Below are 16,660 nucleotides of genomic sequence, written 5' to 3'. Positions count from 1 at the left end.
GGTCAGGGGTCCCTTTACCTTTATCTTTACAATAAGATAGGTAGTTGGTTGAAGACAATGGAATACAGAAGAGAATAAGAGGGAGGAGGAGACACACAACATAATTAGGTGTATATGATTGAATGCACCAAAATTCTGTTACATGCTGGATGCAGACTTAAGTTGTGTGCATATTTTATTTTTGCTTTTTATATCTTACCTTTCCTCCCAAGGCTCAGGCTGGTGCACAAAGCTCTTCCCTTCTCTATATTATTCACGTAACAACCTTGTGAAGTAGGTTAGGGCTGGGAGATGGTGACTTACGCAGTGAGCTTTGTGGTTTGCACTTTGGCATAGTGGGCAGTTTAGGTTTCTCTCCCTCTCTCTATTTTAAACCCAATACATTGTAGGTTTTTTTTTGGGGGGGAGCTGCTATTGCGACTCATGTATGTGAAATTGCATTTCAATAAATTCATGCATGCTATTACCGTTCACCAGTTGTGGATGCTGAGACAATGAAAATTAAGGCCCAGAAACAATTTTCTGGGGGTAAGCCCCACTGAATACAGTGGGACATACCTTCTGGGTATTACACACATATTTTTTAAGAATTATAAAGTCGTCGTCTCTCTCCCCCCCAAAAAAAGATCTAAATGCTTTACAGATATGAGGCTAGGTTTGCCATATTTCAAAAAGTAAAAACCAGGACACCCTGAAAGTTGTTGAGGGTTTTTTTCTGATTGACTTGCCTAAGATCCAGGGCAAAGTGCCACCTTTTGGAAATTTCTCCCTGAACATCAATTCCACCTTTGAAATCCCAATAATGTCTGCGGAAATCTGGACATATGGCAGTCCTATTGAGGCCATATCTCACAAAGAAAGCAGTGAGGCAAAGCTGGTCAAGGGACGCGGGTGGCGCTGTGGGTAAAAGCCTCAGTGCCTAGGGCTTGCCGATCGAAAGGTCGGCGGTTCGAATCCCCGCGGCAGGGTGCGCTCCCGTTGCTCGGTCCCAGCACCTGCCAACCTAGCAGTTCGAAAGCACCTCCGAGTGCAAGTAGATAAATAGGGACCGCTTACTAGCGGGAAGGTAAACGGCGTTTCCGTGTGCGGCTCTGGCTCGCCAGAGCAGCGATGTCACGCTGGCCACGTGACCCAGAAGTGTCTCCGGACAGCGCTGGCCCCCGACCTCTTGAGTGAGATGGGCGCACAACCCTAGAGTCTGTCAAGACTGGCCCGTACGGGCAGGGGTACCTTTACCTTTACCTTAAAGCTGGTCAAAGGTTGCAGACCATGGATAGCTCCAAGTGAACAACTTGTTCACATAAAGGTTGGGAGCATACTGAGGCCTTTGTTGGCTATATTCACACCATACTCTTAAAGCACCACTTTAAATGCTCATGGCTTCCTTCAATGAATTCTGGGAGCTGTAGTTTGTTAAATGTGCTGAGAGTCCTTAGGAGACCCTATTCCTCTCACAGAGCTACAGTTTCCTCATAAGAAGAACTGACCGTTAAACCACTCTGAGAATTGTAACTCTCTGAGGGTAATGAGGTGGGATGTCTCTCTCAGCACCCTTTACTAAAGGCTTACAAAATTATTTGGAGGTAGCCATGCCTGTTTAAAGTGGTATCTTAGTGCTTTAAATGATTTGTGCAAATGTGGTGTAACCCTTCATCTCCAGAATACCTCTCCAGGCTCCACCAGCTTGTAGAGACCTTCAGAATCTTAAAGGACCACTTCACTAGCTTAAATGCAGGACTGATGAATGCAGTGGTTCCTCAAGCTCAGTATAAGGCACCCATAAGGGTCCAGGCTCTGGTCCTGGCAGACTGTGAGGTTCTTGTCTAACAGCTTCAGTCACAATCAGTTCAAAGCCTTGAACTTGATCAGCCTCCTTAGCTGCTGCCTCAGATTCTGTGTCTGGTTTGCTTCTGCATTCAGGGGTCATGCCACAACCTGTGGTTCTCCAGATGTTGTGGAACTATGAGGTAAAGGTAAAGGGACCCCTGACCATTAGGTCCAGTCGTGACCGACTCTGGGGTTGCAGCGCTCATCTCGCTTTATTGGCCAAGGGAGCCGGCGTACAGCTTCCGGGTCATGTGGCCGCCATGACTAAGCCGCTTGTGGCGAACCAGAGCAGCGCAGGGAAACGCCGCTTACCTTCCCGCCAGAGTGGTACCTATTTATCTACTTGCACTTTGATGTGCTTTCGAACTGCTAGGTGGGCAGGAGCTGGGACCGAGCAACGGGAGCTCACCCCGCCACGGGGATTCGAACCGCCGACCTTCTGATTGGCAAGCCCTAGGCTCTGTGGTTTAACCCACAGCGCCACCCGCGTCCCTCTTGTGGAACTATAGCTCCCATTAAATAAAATTATCAAGTCTTTGAAGCTCTCCCAGAGGCATTGAATAGACTAAGTCTTCCATCATATTCCATGGAGAAAGAGGCAAGGCTCATTAGGAAATGCAGGACCATGGAGAGCTCCAAGTGAGCAACTTTCTCCACAAAGGTTTTCAGGCTCCACTGCACTCCTGTTTCAGAACCTCTCATTAGATGTGCTTCCTGCCCCACTGCATGCCTTCCATTCTATAGCCTCTCTCCTGGAGAGTTGCCTGTGCCCACGGGACTGGTGATTTGTGGGGGGAAGCATCTTGTTCCTCGGAGGAAGGCGCTTGAGAGAGTCTGGGTTCTGGCTCTACAGGCTCTGGTGGTCTAAGGGTTTCCTCTGGGAGCTTCTGTCCAACAGTCTTTGATGCAAGGACCTCCCTATCGTGGATTTTTTAAATAAAGGTGGTTTTTTGGGACTTTTGCAGAATCCTCTGATTCTGTGGATACCTCCCTCTTGTTCAAGTCAGTGCCATTTTGGGAACAAAACTGGGACATGTTATAGTGTATCTAAAGTCAGTATTGTTATTATTATTTAAGAAAATAAACTATTCACCAGCTATGGGTTCCCCCTCCTTAATGGGCTGACAGTTTGGCTAGCAAGATTAAATTAGTCTATTAAGCTCATGCAAATATTATGCAGATTGAGTGGGAAAATCCAAACCTGCTGGAGTTCTCCTTTGCATAATACATTCTAATTGTGACTGCAGAACAATTTACCTGCTCTGGGTTTTAAGGCTGTTTTGTTACTGTGGTTGGAAGAATTATATTGTTATGATGGCCTCTGTTGTACACATCACGCACCAATTGCAAAACAGTAGCCGGAATAAACACACAGGCAGCATTTCAGTGTGAAATTGGTTTCCAAGGTGCAACAGCTCTGATCAAGTCAAGCTGCAGTATCTATTAGTGCACACGGAGCTACAATTGATTATTTAATGTATGTGCAGTACTTTGAGGCAGAGAACACTCATCGTTTCCCAGGGATGACTCTGTAACTTACTATATTGAGACCAGCAGATAATTTTGATGTTAAGCAGAAGAGATTACGTTGGGAAGCAGTGCCTCAGAAAATGCTTTTGAATGGTTGATTAGAGTATAGCGAAACATGTCATAAGCTATCACTCAAGAGCCCAGCAAAATGAGGTTGTTTACTGCAGGTGGATTTGGATTAAAGGTGGTGTAGAATTGTTCTGAGATGGCTTAAGGTAGTCTCTTGGAATATTCAGATTTGCTTTACTGAGGCAGCCTTGGTGATAAATGCCAGTGAGTGGCGGGAGCAATTTGCTTAAAAAAATAATAATTCATGTTTTGCATCTGTCATCACAATTTTTGTTATGGGGAGGCGACTGCGCCTTTAATCAGAAAAAAATAGGAAAAAATAAGATGGTTTGCAACATAATCTGATTCATGTTTTTACTTGGAAAGTAAGCCTGGTTGTATTCAAGGAGATTACTCTCTGGTAAGAGAATACATAGAAGTGCAACCAGCTAACCTGTGCATGTTTACTTGGGACCCGGAAATTTGCAATGTTTATGGAAATTGTTTATGGTGGGATTCATATGTGGAGAGTGGAATCTTTCCAAAAACAGCCCAATGAGGACTGAGGATGCTTAGGAGCCACAATATACTGACAGACTGGACTGGAGTATCCTGGAGAAGGCACACCAGGGTGGAACAATGGACTCTGCACTGCAACTTTTTGTTGCAGGTCCTACTTGTAAGGACTGGATTATTGTGCTCCTAGCAGGAATTTAAAATAATATACTGTTTGTAGGATGTGTGTGTGCGCGCGCACGCACACACACACACAATTGTTATGTTGTGTTGTTGTTATTTGGATTTGATGCTAGTTTTATCTTGCCCAGGGCAACCCAATGTAATTTGCAAACGACCAAATGAACAGACAAAAACCCCACATAGATACATTAAAACGAAGAGGGAAAAGAAATACATTAAAAACATCCAAGTAATAGGCCACTAATAGTTACAACATCAAAGGTCTGGTTTTAGAAGAAAGTTTTGCCTGGCACCTTATGTATGCAAGGCCTTCTTTCTAGTGATGTCAGGAGAAAATTCAAGCACTTACTTGCCAAAATTATAATAACACAGGTATCTTCTTAGCATCAATTTGTCCAACTGACACACAATGAACATAATGGGAGCTTTTATTACCAAGGTTGAGGGCAAGTGAATGTGTTTTTATTGATAACCAAGGGTGTGGGGTGTGTCTATCTCCATGAGTGTGTGCTAATGTATGTGCATTTAGCTATTGAAAATGTATTAGCCAGAAAACACAGTTCACAACAGATCCATCAAAGTTTTGATTTGTTTCTTCACAAACTTTTAAGGCATTGGAGTTTAGTGCAGGAAACAGGGAGATGAGTTTACAACCCACATCAGCCATCAAAGTCTTATTTTATCTAGATGACTATGTGGAATCCATTACTTGATTTTAAACATGGTGAGTTGGTCCACCAGGAAAAAGGAGGGGTATGAATGAATGGAATCTTTATTGCTAAAAGCTATAAGCCGTCACAATTGGGAAAGGAGGGGTAGCATTTGTATATAGGTGATAACTCTGCTGGAATGGGATCGTGTCAGGTTTTGTTTTGCTGTCGAAGGAGGTACGAAGTCCACAGCCCACAAAGAACACAAATGGGTTCCTGAAGCGGTGTTGTTAGCAGAGGCAAAAGCCTCGCTGGCATTTGCAACTTTAGAAAAACAACTCAGTTTACTGTTGCCGCATGATTTGTGTTAACAGCAAGGATGCACCCATGACGTATGATGAAAGCTGTACTTTTTTAAAAAAAGTTACCTTAGCTATAATCATCCATCAGTGCTGGATTTTTGTATAAGCTAAACAAGCTATAGCTTAGGGCCCCACTCTCTTGGGGGCCCCCAGAAAATTTAAAGGAAAGAAACAACCTGGATGTACATTTCCAAAATATAAGATAAAAAAACAAATAAAATAAAACCTACATACAGCATCAGTGTTTTGTGTTTTGTAGGCTCCTATGTGGTAAGTAATGGGCCCTGCCTGCTAGCCTGCTCCCTAAAATATCACTGGTTTGCTCATTAATTGTATTTCAGTTCAACAATTACTTTGATAAAATACACATTTTGTTATGTGCAAATGGCTTTAGATACCTATTAGGTCCATAAATTACCATATAACATATATCCAACACAAAAAACAGTGACAATTTGTTGTTGTCAAAGGACAGCTGGACATATAAAGGGCCCCATATGAAGGGTGGTGCTGCGGGTTAAACCACAGAGCCTAGGGCTTGCCGATCAGAAGGTTGGCGGTTCAAATCCCCGCAACGGGGTGAGCTCCCGTTGCTTGGTCCCTGCTCCTGCCAGCCTAGCAGTTTGAAAGCACAAAGTGCAAGTAGATAGGTACCGCTCCGGCGGGAAGGTAAACGGCGTTTCTGTGCGCTGCTCTGGTTCGCCAGAAGCGGCTTAGTCATGCTGGCCACATGACCCGGAAGCTGTACGCCAGCTCCCTCAGCCAATAAAACAAGATGAGCGCCGCAACCCCAGAGTCGTCCGCGACTGGACCTAATGGTCGGGGTCCCTTTACCTTTAAGCATTTAGGTGAGGACTGTTTGTGCCGTGACAATTGCAGTGATCCCGACACATTTGTTGCCAGTATTGAAAATAACTTCTAGAAAGGGCTACATACATCGGATAGCCAGGCAGGCTTGAACAAATTGCACCATCAGCCTCGGTTGCTGAGCCGTACAATAGGAATAACGGTGCCCTCTCTCTCACAGTGTTGTTTTTGTGGCTGCCCCTTTTGAAAGCAGAGGGAGGGTGACAGCCCACATTACAAAGCTGTTTGAACCCACATCCTAGCTGAGTTTCTGATGCCATTCAAGGCATCACATGCCTACTCTGGATTTTTCCCTGGGAAGCCTGCAAATGTCAACAAACGGACTCTAGTACCTGCGAGGGTGAGAAGATTCATTGTTGTCTATTGAAATCCAATGACCCTTTCTGGAGAGGTTTAGTCAGGGGTTATTAGCTGTCCTTCCCATTTCCCATAATGGTGAGCTGTTCCAGTAGAGCTTCTGTAGCTGATGCGCAAACACAGGATAAAATGTGTCTGGGGAAGCCCATCCAGGGACCTAGAATACGGAGTTGTGGGGAGGAGATGGAGAGAAAGAATGAGCCACCGACTGACTGAAACTGCTTTGACAATCGGATTACCCAACACAAAGAGAGCAGAAGCCGCAAGGGTGTCCGGCAAGACAGATCCCACCAATCGGGTGGTGGTCGCTGGGTATCAGAGAACCAATCCATGGACACAGCTGTAAAAAGAGGATGGTGAGTGGGGAGTTTGTCTGCGGCTCCCTCTGCTTGAAGCCACTAATGCAAGTAAGAATAATTAAGAAGGAGCCCCATGGGGTTCAGTGGAGTGGGGGCTGTGAGCCTAACTTTTACTTAAAGTAAAGGTAAAGGGACCCCTGGAAGGGACACGGGTGGCGCTGTGGGTAAAAGCCTCAGCGCCTAGGGCTTGCCGATCGAAAGGTCAGCGGTTTGAATTCCCACGGCGGGGTGCGCTCCCGCTGCTCGGTCCCAGCGCCTGCCAACCTAGCAGTTCGAAAGCACCCCCGGGTGCAAGTAGATAAATAGGGACCGCTTACTAGCGGGAAGGTAAACAGTGTTCCATGTGCTGCGCTGGCTAGCCAGATGCAGCTTTGTCACGCTGGCCACATGACCCGGAAGTGTCTCCGGATAGCGCTGGCCCCCGGCCTCTTGAGTGAGATGGGCGCACAACCCTAGAGTCTGTCAAGACTGGCCCGTACGGGCAGGGGTACCTTTAAAGGGACCCCTGACCATTAGATCCAGTTGTGACCGACTCTGGGCTTGCGGCGCTCATCTCGCTTTATTGGCCTAGGGAGCCGGTGTACAGCTTCTGGGGCATGTGGCCAGCATGACTAAGCTGCTTCTGGCAAACCAGAGCAGCGTACGGAAATGCCGTTTACCTTCCTGCCGCAGTGGTACCTTTTTATCTACTTGCACTTTGACATGCTTTAGAACTGCTAGGTGGGCAGGAGCAGGGACCGAGCAACAGGAGCTCACCCCGTCATGGGGATTCGAACCGCCGACCTTCTGATCGGCAAGTCCTAGGCTCTGTGGTTTAACCCACAGAGCCACCTGTGTCCCAAAGAGTTTGGGCTCATACGGCATTTGAACCGGGACTTCTCGCACCCAAAGCGAGAATCATACCCCTAGATCAACGTAAACCCCCGTGGAATTCCATAGGACCAGGGCTGGATTTAGGTTTGATGAGGCCCTAAACTACTGAGGGTAATGGGGCCCTTTATATCTCCAGCTGTCCTTTGTCAACAACAAATTGTTGCTGTTTTTTTGTGTTGAATATATGCTCTATGGTAATTTATGGACCTAAAGGTAAAGGTAAAGGTACCCCTGCCCGTACGGGCCAGTCTTGCCAGACTCTAGGGTTGTGCGCTCATCTCACTCTATAGGCCGGGAGCCAGCGCTGTCCGCAGACACTTCTGGGTCACGTGGCCAGCGTGACGAAGCTAGTAAGCGGTCCCTATTTATCTACTTGCACCCGAGGGTGCTTTCGAACTGCTAGGTTGGCAGGCGCTAGGACCGAGCAACGGGAGCGCACCCCACCGCGGGGATTCGAACCGCCGACCATGCAATCGGCAAGTCCTAGGCGCTGAGGTTTTACCCACAGCGCCACCCGTGTCCTATTTATGGACCTAATAGGTATCTAAAGCCATTTGCACATGCAGAATGTAAAAAGCTAAAGGTAAAGGACCCCTGACAGTTAAGTCAGGTCACAAATGACTCTGGGGTTGCGGCGCTCATCTCACTTTACTGGCAGAGGGAGCCGATGTTTGTCCACAGACAGTTTTTCTGGGTCATGTGGCGAGCATGACTAAGCCGCTTCTGGCGAAACCAGATCAGTGTACGGAAACGCTGTTTACCTTCCCACCAGAGCGGTACCTATTTATCTACTTGCACTGGCGTGCTTTCAAACTGCTAGGTTGGCAGGGTTGGGACAGAGCAACAGGAGCTCACCCCGTCACGGGGATTCAAACTGCAGAGCTTCCGACTGGCAAGCCCTAGGCTCAGTGGTTTAGACCACTGTAGATAAATAGGTACTGCTCCGGCGGGAAGGTAAATGGCATTTCCATGCACTGATCTGGTTCTCCAGAAGTGGCTTAGTCATGCTGGCCACATGACCCAGAAGCTGTATGCCAGCTCCCTCATCCAATAAAGCGAGATGAGCGCCGCAACCAGAGTCGTCCGTGACTGGACCTTAACTTTAAGTCCATTGGAACAAATAGAAATTTGCTGGGATCAGACCGGGGCAGGGAACGAGGGAAGAAGGAAATGAAATAAAAAAGCATTGCTTGGCAGAATATTTATCTAGCTATAGCACGTTGACTCGTGCTCATTGGGGCTTACTCCCAGGTAAGCGTTCAGGGGATTGCAACTGGTTTAAAGCCAAACTAGTTTCAAATTGTACCCAGTTTGAAAACAAAGCCTTTTCGGTGTGGTGTTGCAGTCGTGGAGAGCCTGGCACCAGGGTTCAAATCGCCCCCTCCAAGCCACGAAGCTCATTGGGTGACCTTGGGCCGGGCAGTTTCTTAGCCTAACCAACCTCACAGGGTTGTTGTGTGAGGGTAAAATGAACAGGGGGGCGGGAGGAGAACCATGGACACCACCTCCAGCTCCTTCCTTGGAGGAAAGCCGGAATATCAACAAAATAATAATAATAATAATAATAATAATAATAATAATAATAATAATAATATAATGATGATGATGATGATGATAATAATAATAAAAAACCTTTTTATTGTGGGGAGGGGATCTTTTTGTTTGTGGCGAGTGGGGGAGGGGGGAGAAAAAAGTCGGGAGGACGAAAAGTAGGATCTGGTGCATCCCCGATCCTAAGCACGTGGCCTTGCAAGTAAGGCCCCGGCCACCTTCGCCCTAAAATGTACAGGGAATGGCAGTTCAGGCTTTTGGAAAAAAATAATAATTCAAACCTCCCCCCTTAATATAATGAAGATCTGTGCGTGGTGGCCTATTAAAATTATTTTTGGAGAAGAGATCCAGACTTTCCCTCCCTCTCCGCCCTGCTCGTGGGGTCGTCGGCGTGTTCCCATTTTGCTCCCTCTGCGGGCAGCGAGGCAATTGCGTGTGACTCCGATGCGCCCAGGCTGCTGGGCGAGACGAGGAAAGCTTTTGCAGGGCCGGGAGAGGGCAGCTGGGAACGGGAGGCAATTCGGCTCGTCCCTGATGCACCTCCTGCGCGTGTTGTGTGTCTGTTTTCTTCCTCCTCCTCCTCCTCTAAAGCCAGGCGAGAGAAATCTGCAAAGGGAGGAGGCACCTTTGCGGGCACGCTTGGCAGCTCCGGCAAGAGCGAGGGCGCAAAGCCGGAGAGCGAGATGCCGTGCGCGCGCGTGTGAAGCTTTGACCTTCTTGCTCTGCTGATCAATTGCTGAGTATTTGATTTGAAGGCGGCTCCTCCCCCTTCCTCCCTCCCAGCCCGCCTCCTCTGCGATCGTGTGAAGCGAGGAGGAATCTCTCCCATGACTATGATCATCCTCAAGCTGAAGGCGGAGACGCAGCAGAAGGCGGCGAGATGGTGAGCTGATCTGGGTCACTGGGGTGCTGATGGAGGGAGACCACGAGCACGCATCTTTTTGGGGGGTGGAGTGGGGGTGTGTGTGTATCCGATCTCGTGCAAAGAGAGAGCGCACCTTACAACCCCCCCCCCCGCCCTCCTTTCCACGCTAACCTTTGTTTTGCCCACAAAGGTTGCGGCTTCGTAGGCGCCTCCCCCTCCCCCATGTGGAAGGGTGGTTGGTTTTTTTTTTGGAGGGGGGGGGGAAAGAGAAGCTAATCATATTAAGGATAATCGCCCACGTTTCGTGTGCTCGCTCATTGTTTCGGAGCGGTGGGGGAGCAGCGCGTGTGCTGGATTGCTATGGGAATGGGTTAAAGGAAGAAAAAAACCGCATATGCAAAAAAGGCTAAACAAACCGGCATTGTGCCGTGTGGGAACGCTGCATTGCAAAAGGAAGCCTTTGCTCTGGTCAGGGTAGGAAATCGGCGCCTCCACCTCCCCCTTCTGCGTGGTTTGCATTGTGAACAGTCCATATCCAGGGCTTAAACCACGCTGCCCTTTCCCTCCCCAATAGGTAGATTGTGCACCCTATGTCCCCCCCCCCAAAAAAAAAACTAGCTTGCCCCTTAAACTTTCCTCTGTTGCCTGAAGAATTCTTTCCTGGGGCTGCAAAGAACTTGAGAGAACTCCTGCTTCTTCCTCCTCCTCCTCCTCCCTTTTCAAAATCAGTGCCACCATGGTGATGAAATTGGATAAATAGACTTGGCTGTCTGCAATGTGCTAATTCTCTGGGGAGAAAGCTGCAGCCCTGGGCAGGCTTCCCTGGGAGGAAGCCCCACCGAGCACAGTGGGGTTTACTTCTGAGTAAGCATGCCTACAGGAGTGCAGGGTTGCACATTCCTTTTAGCTGCTTTGGGTAGCATCGCAGTGGGTGCCACCCCCCCCTTTCCCCTTCACACTGCAGAGCCTCTCATAGTCTCTCCCCCCCCGTTGCCCCTCCCCCTGCTTTTGAGATATTTCCAGGCGCCACTTATATATGTCAAAGCAGCGACTTGCTTGCAGATAAATATGTATTTTCTTCCAGGGAGCGAGGATAAGGTTTATTGCTGTGCCGTTTTAAAGAGAGAGAGTTCTAGTCCCAAGTGACAGAATATTGACATCTGCTGATTGTATCTTAGCCAAGATGACATGCTGCAGTCTCGGCTTTAAGCGGGTTGCCAAGTTTGAGTTTCCAGAGAGATTGGAATGGATACTCCTAAAACTTACAAAATTGTAGGAACGGCGAAGCTGAGCGTTTGCTTTCCCACACAACCCTCAAGGGCACACAAATCAAGGGGGGAAGCAGTGTTGCTGTACCAAGCTCTTTGTGTGTGTGTGTGTGTGTGTGTGTGTGTGTGTGTGTGTGTGTGTATAAAAAGTATATCTAAAACAGCATATGGCAGGGTAGCAGGTACTTGCAAACTAGGAAGATTGGTTCCTTCTTAGATGAAAGCAGGTCTGTGCTGTGAGCCAGGGCATTGCTGGGTGTTTGTCCTCCACTCGCTGTTTCCGTAAATGTATGAAATGTTTAAATGATGTACTTCATTAGGCAAATTGTTTGCTTGTTTCTTCCTCAAACAAACTGGCTAAGTAAGGTTTAAGAATGCAAGAGAGTTCATGTTCTTTCAAGCATCCTGGCTTGGAAGATATTGGTGATTCCCCACCCCCCCTTTTGTTCTTTTCTTTGATTAAATTATTTTTTCATATGAAAAACACACACACACACACACACATAATCAACAGCATGGAAACCAAACCAATATAAATATACCAGCTGCTGTTTTTTGTTTTTTTAAAAATCTGTTTCCTATGTAATATATTTGGTTGGACAATTACTTGAGGCTAGTTACTAGGGATGGGTGAATCTGTCAGTTTCAGTTTCTCAGTTTTTGCCTCTTCAATTTAGTTCTCCATATTTCCATATAAGTTTGTGATTTATTTATTTTTAAATAAAGGGAAAGTCCTCATGAAAATTCACCCGCAGTTTGGTGCAAATTTCTCCTAATGCACACTTTTCTTTTCTTTCAAAGCAATTTCCTCATATTTAATGCACCTGTGCATGTTTCACAAAAGCATGCAATTTTATGCACATTAATGCACATTTTTGTGCCTATCGCTTGGCTTTGGAGAGCCGCCTTGCGAAACTGGCAGAAGTGTGGGTTTCTCAAAAGACTGCTTTGTTTCTGTTTGCTAATTGTTTCGGCAAGTGCGAATTAGGTGGGTTGGCCTTTAAATGCAAATTTAATCCTATTTCTCCCCCCTCCCTAATCTGAGTTCAAGGAAACATTCCAGCCAGGCAAAAGCAGTCAAGGGTAATGGAGCAGAGCTTGGGAGAGGAGATGTGGCCTGGGGAGAGTCCCAAGGGCTACAGTGAGAGGCCTGGAATACTGCATTTGGCCCACAAGGAGGTGTGATTTCCCAGCATGCCTCACTCCTCAGGCCAGCGCCCCTGTTCAGTGTCTTGAATTTAAGAATGGGCTGCCATATTGCACAGTTGGTCCCCAAGCCAGAGCTTTGCCGCCACTTGGCTCATGGAATCGGTTGACTGCTGAAGGTTACCTTGATAATGCAGGGGTTCCAAAATTGTGGTGGTCACCGGCATGCCCGTATTAAATATCCATAATTGGTTTCTTAATTGCATGTGTATTGCTTCTTCTGTTTCTGATGCATTGCAATCTGGAATCTACGGCGTTGCAATTTGCAATATACAATAAAATATAAGAAATAAAAACCGTGCAGCATCTAGCACAGTGCATTACAACTGCTACAACAGGCCATAAAAATTTTAAGTGGTTTGCCAAGACCATCAGCAATTTTCAAGTGGTTCATAGGGAGGGAAAGCTTAGGCTGTGTTTGCTTCGTGTATCATTTTGGAAGGTGTCAATTATAGTAGTACCTCTGGTTACAAACTTAATTTGTTCCGGAGCTCCGTTCTTAATCTGAAACCGCTCTTAACCCGAGGCACCACTTTAGCTAATGGGGCCTCCCGCTGCCGCTGTGCCGCCAGCGTGCAATTTCTGTTCTCATCCTGGGGCAAAGTTCTTAACCCGAGGTACTACTTCCGGGTTAGCGGAGTCTGTAACCTGAAGTGTTTGTAACCCAAGGTACTACTGTACTTAAGTTGATGGAATGTGAACTGAATCACTGAAAAGTGATCTGAGTCAGATTCCTCCCCCCAACCCTACTTGTTAACACCAATTCAAGACCCACCTGTTCCATGTCTTCAATAAATGCCTTGTCAAGTTGCCTGCCTTCTCTCACCTGTGCATTCTTAGTTGGCTTTACTATATGGGCTATCTCCCGGTCTGTTACTAGTCGATTAAAAATATATATACACAAGTTGCTATATAGGCAGTTGCCAGCAAGTATTTTACCAGTTTCATATCTACTGGTAAGGCGGACATATCCTTACATATGCAAAGAGTGGGACCAATGGATCTACAGTGGTACCTCAGGTTACATACGCTTCAGGTTATAGACGCTTCAGGTTACAGACTCTGCTAACCCAGAAATAGTACCTCGGGTTAAGAACATTGCTTCAGGATGAGAACAGAAATTGTGCTCCGGCGGCGTGGCAGCAGCAGGAGGCCCCATTAGCTAAAGTGGTGCTTCAGGTTAAGAACAGTTTCAGGTTAAGAACGGAAGTCTGGAACGAATTAAAGTACTTAACCCAAGGTACCACTGTATTAGCAAATCAATATCCTGTTGTTAGTTTTATCTCATTTTCCAAAATACTTCTATTTTGGGCCAGCACCAGAAAATAGCAAGCACAGCCGCATTTACTGGATACTGGTGAATTTATTATCAGTGTGTTCCTTTATCAAACAAAAAATTGGGTTTCTCTCCCAGTAAAAAAGGTAAAGGTACCCCTGCCCGTACGGGCCAGTCTTGACAGACTCTAGGGTTGTGCGCCCATCTCACTCAAGAGGCCGGGGGCCAGCGCTGTCCGGAGACACTTCCGGGTCACGTGGCCAGCGTGACAAAGCTGCATCTGGCGAGCCAGCGCAGCACACGGAAACGCCGTTTACCTTCCCACCAGTAAGCGGTCCCTATTTATCTACTTGCACCCGGGGGTGCTTTCGAACTGCTAGGTTGGCAGGCGCTGGGACCGAGCAACGGGAACGCACCCCGCTGCGGGGATTCGAACCGCCGACCTTTCGATCGGCAAGCCCTAGGCGCTGAGGCTTTTACCCACAGCACCACCCGCGTCCCTTTTCTCTCCCAGTAGTTGTTGGTAATATCAATAACTAGTTCTGTTATTGAGCCAAAAGTAGTGGCTGCTGTTGGCTTCCATTTGGTCGTTTGGGATTCCCTTGCAAAGGTTTCTAAAAATGCATTTGGCTCTTTGTTGGAAGGACTGGCACAAAGTTAGCAAAATGCGGTGCTGCTGTCTCTATGTCAGTGCACACACACAGAATAGCTTTGTATCAGCACCAGATTCTTCCCTTTTGCGTGTTGGTGAGAGCTACATACTCTGTCATAACTCTACTTAAAAAAACAATAATACACCTCTTGACATTTATCTAGGCCATCATGTGTATGCAGACATATCACAGTTATGGGAATCTGAGCTGGCGCATCTTATTTTCTTCAGTGCAATTTGCAAGAGCATTGCAAATGCCTCTGGAGGGTATATATAACTTCGGAAATGAGGGGAAAAAAATCTATCAGGAAACTCGTTAGAGCTGTTGTAACATCGGATCTATAATATGCTGCTCTTAATATTTTATTGTGTGGGTATAAATCATTGACATGGATGCTGTAAAGAAATCCCTTTTATAGCTATGGAGGGAAAAAAACCTGGGGTTTGTTTCTCCCTTTTGAACTGAAGTGTAGTGTGATAACACTTAGGCCATTGGTTATTGTAATCTCTTTTGCAATCAGTTACTGCCCCCCCCTCTGTCTAGTTTTCTATTTACTTGAGTCCCCCAGGTTGTTCCTTTCTGAGGCCCCTCCCACCAGCCATTTCTTTCTGTTGCCTCTTAGCCTTTACTAAGCTCCCTAATCTGGCTTGCTGCCTTGGGTGTTGTGCAGGATGCTGTTCCATTCACTAGTGTTGAAGTCAGATTCAGCTTCTACACATGGAATGAGGAGGGGCGCCATCTTGGTTCTTTGCCTTAAAAAAGGTAAAGGTACCCCTGCCTGTACGGGCCAGTCTTGACAGACTCTAGGGTTGTGCGCCCATCTCACTCAAGAGGCCGGGAGCCAGCGCTGTCCGCAGACACTTCCGGGTCACGTGGCCAGCGTGACAAAGCTGCATCTGGCAAGCCAGCGCAGCACACGGAAACGCCGTTTACCTTCCCACCAGAGCGGTCCCTATTTATCTACTTGCACCCGGGGGTGCTTTCGAACTGCTAGGTTGGCAGGCGCTGGGACCGAGCAACGGGAGCGCACCCCGCCGCGGGGATTCGAACCACCGACCTTTCGATCGGCAAGCCCTAGGCGCTGAGGCTTTTACCCACAGCGCCACCTGCGTCCCCTTAGGCACCAACATATCTTTGCCTTAGGCACCAACATATCTTGGGATAGCCCTGCATGAGCCCCAAATCCAGCAGCTGCTGATGATCATTGGGGCGGTTGGGGCAGTAGGCAGGGAGCCCAAAGAGCAGGTGGTGCTACACAGCCAGGTAAAAAGGTAACGGGACCCCTGACCATTAGGTCCAGTCGTGACCGACTCTGGGGTTGCGGCGCTCATCTCGCTTTATTGGCCGAGGGTGCCGGCGTACAGCTTCCGGGTCGTGTGGCCAGCATGACTAAGCCGCTTCTGGTGAACCAGAGCAGCGCACGGAAACGCCGTTTACCTTCCCGCCAGAGCGGTACCTATTTATCTACTTGTACTTCGACGTGCTTTCAAACTGCTACGTTGGCAGGAGTTGGGACAGAGCAACAGGAGCTCACCCCGTCACGGGGATTCGAAGCACTGACCTTCTGATCGGCAAGTCCTAGGCTCTGTGGTTTAATCCACAGCGCCACCCGGTCCCTTCAGAGCCACCTAATTCTGACCTTGTCCCCTTCTTCCTCTCTTCTGAGTCCTACAAGGGCAACACTAAGGCTAAGGAGAGGAAACTGATAGCCAGGACCAACTCTCTGGGATGGTTGTGAGTAAAAATGAGGCAAGTGGGGGCTGCTTGAGGACAGACTGAGGTTGGTAGGGCAGTGTCCGATTTGCCTTAATGCACCAGCTTCCACTACTCAGATGCCTGAGCTGTGTTTGGTTTGTGTATTGTTTCAGAAAGTGTGAATAGCTTAAGTTGACTGAATGTGAACCGAATCACTGAAAAGTTATTCAAATCAAATTTCTTCCCTGACGCCACTTACCGGTAACACAAATACATGACCCACCTGCTCCAGGTTTTCACTGAATGCACCCTCAAGTTGCCTGCTTTCGCTCGCCTGTGCATTATTAGTTAGTTTTACTATATGGGCTGTCTTCCAGGCTATCATTATCTGGTGTCCTGATGTGGAAGTGACCATTCCCATCCCCCAAAATTGCATATAACATGTCACATGGAGTGTAGGGTTTTATAAGAACCCAATAAGAGCTCTGCTGGATCATCATCATCATCATCATTTTATTTGTATATAGGTGTACCTTGGTTTTCGAACAGCTTAGTTCTCAAACGTTTTGGCTCC

At 47.5% G+C, this 16,660-nt stretch overlaps 1 protein-coding gene across 4 annotated transcripts in view; it reads left to right on the top strand.

Moving 5' to 3' along the window:
- Positions 1–9,721: 9,721 nt before the first annotated feature.
- The window catches only part of ARVCF (ARVCF delta catenin family member), a 604,272-nt gene continuing 597,333 nt past the window's right edge, over positions 9,722–16,660 (top strand). For 2 of the 4 annotated variants that reach the window (XM_077920631.1, XM_077920630.1), the window contains exon 1: positions 9,722–10,006. The gene's annotated coding sequence lies outside the window, so the exon portion shown is untranslated. The remainder of the gene's footprint in view (positions 10,007–16,660) is intronic. The other 2 variants (XM_077920635.1, XM_077920636.1) reach the window with 1 other exon arrangement.

Source organism: Podarcis muralis, chromosome 16 (assembly GCF_964188315.1).
Source record: "Podarcis muralis chromosome 16, rPodMur119.hap1.1, whole genome shotgun sequence".
Lineage (NCBI taxonomy): Eukaryota > Metazoa > Chordata > Lepidosauria > Squamata > Lacertidae > Podarcis > Podarcis muralis.
Note: the sequence above shows the minus strand (reverse complement) of the source record. Positions and strands in the feature narration are given on the sequence as shown.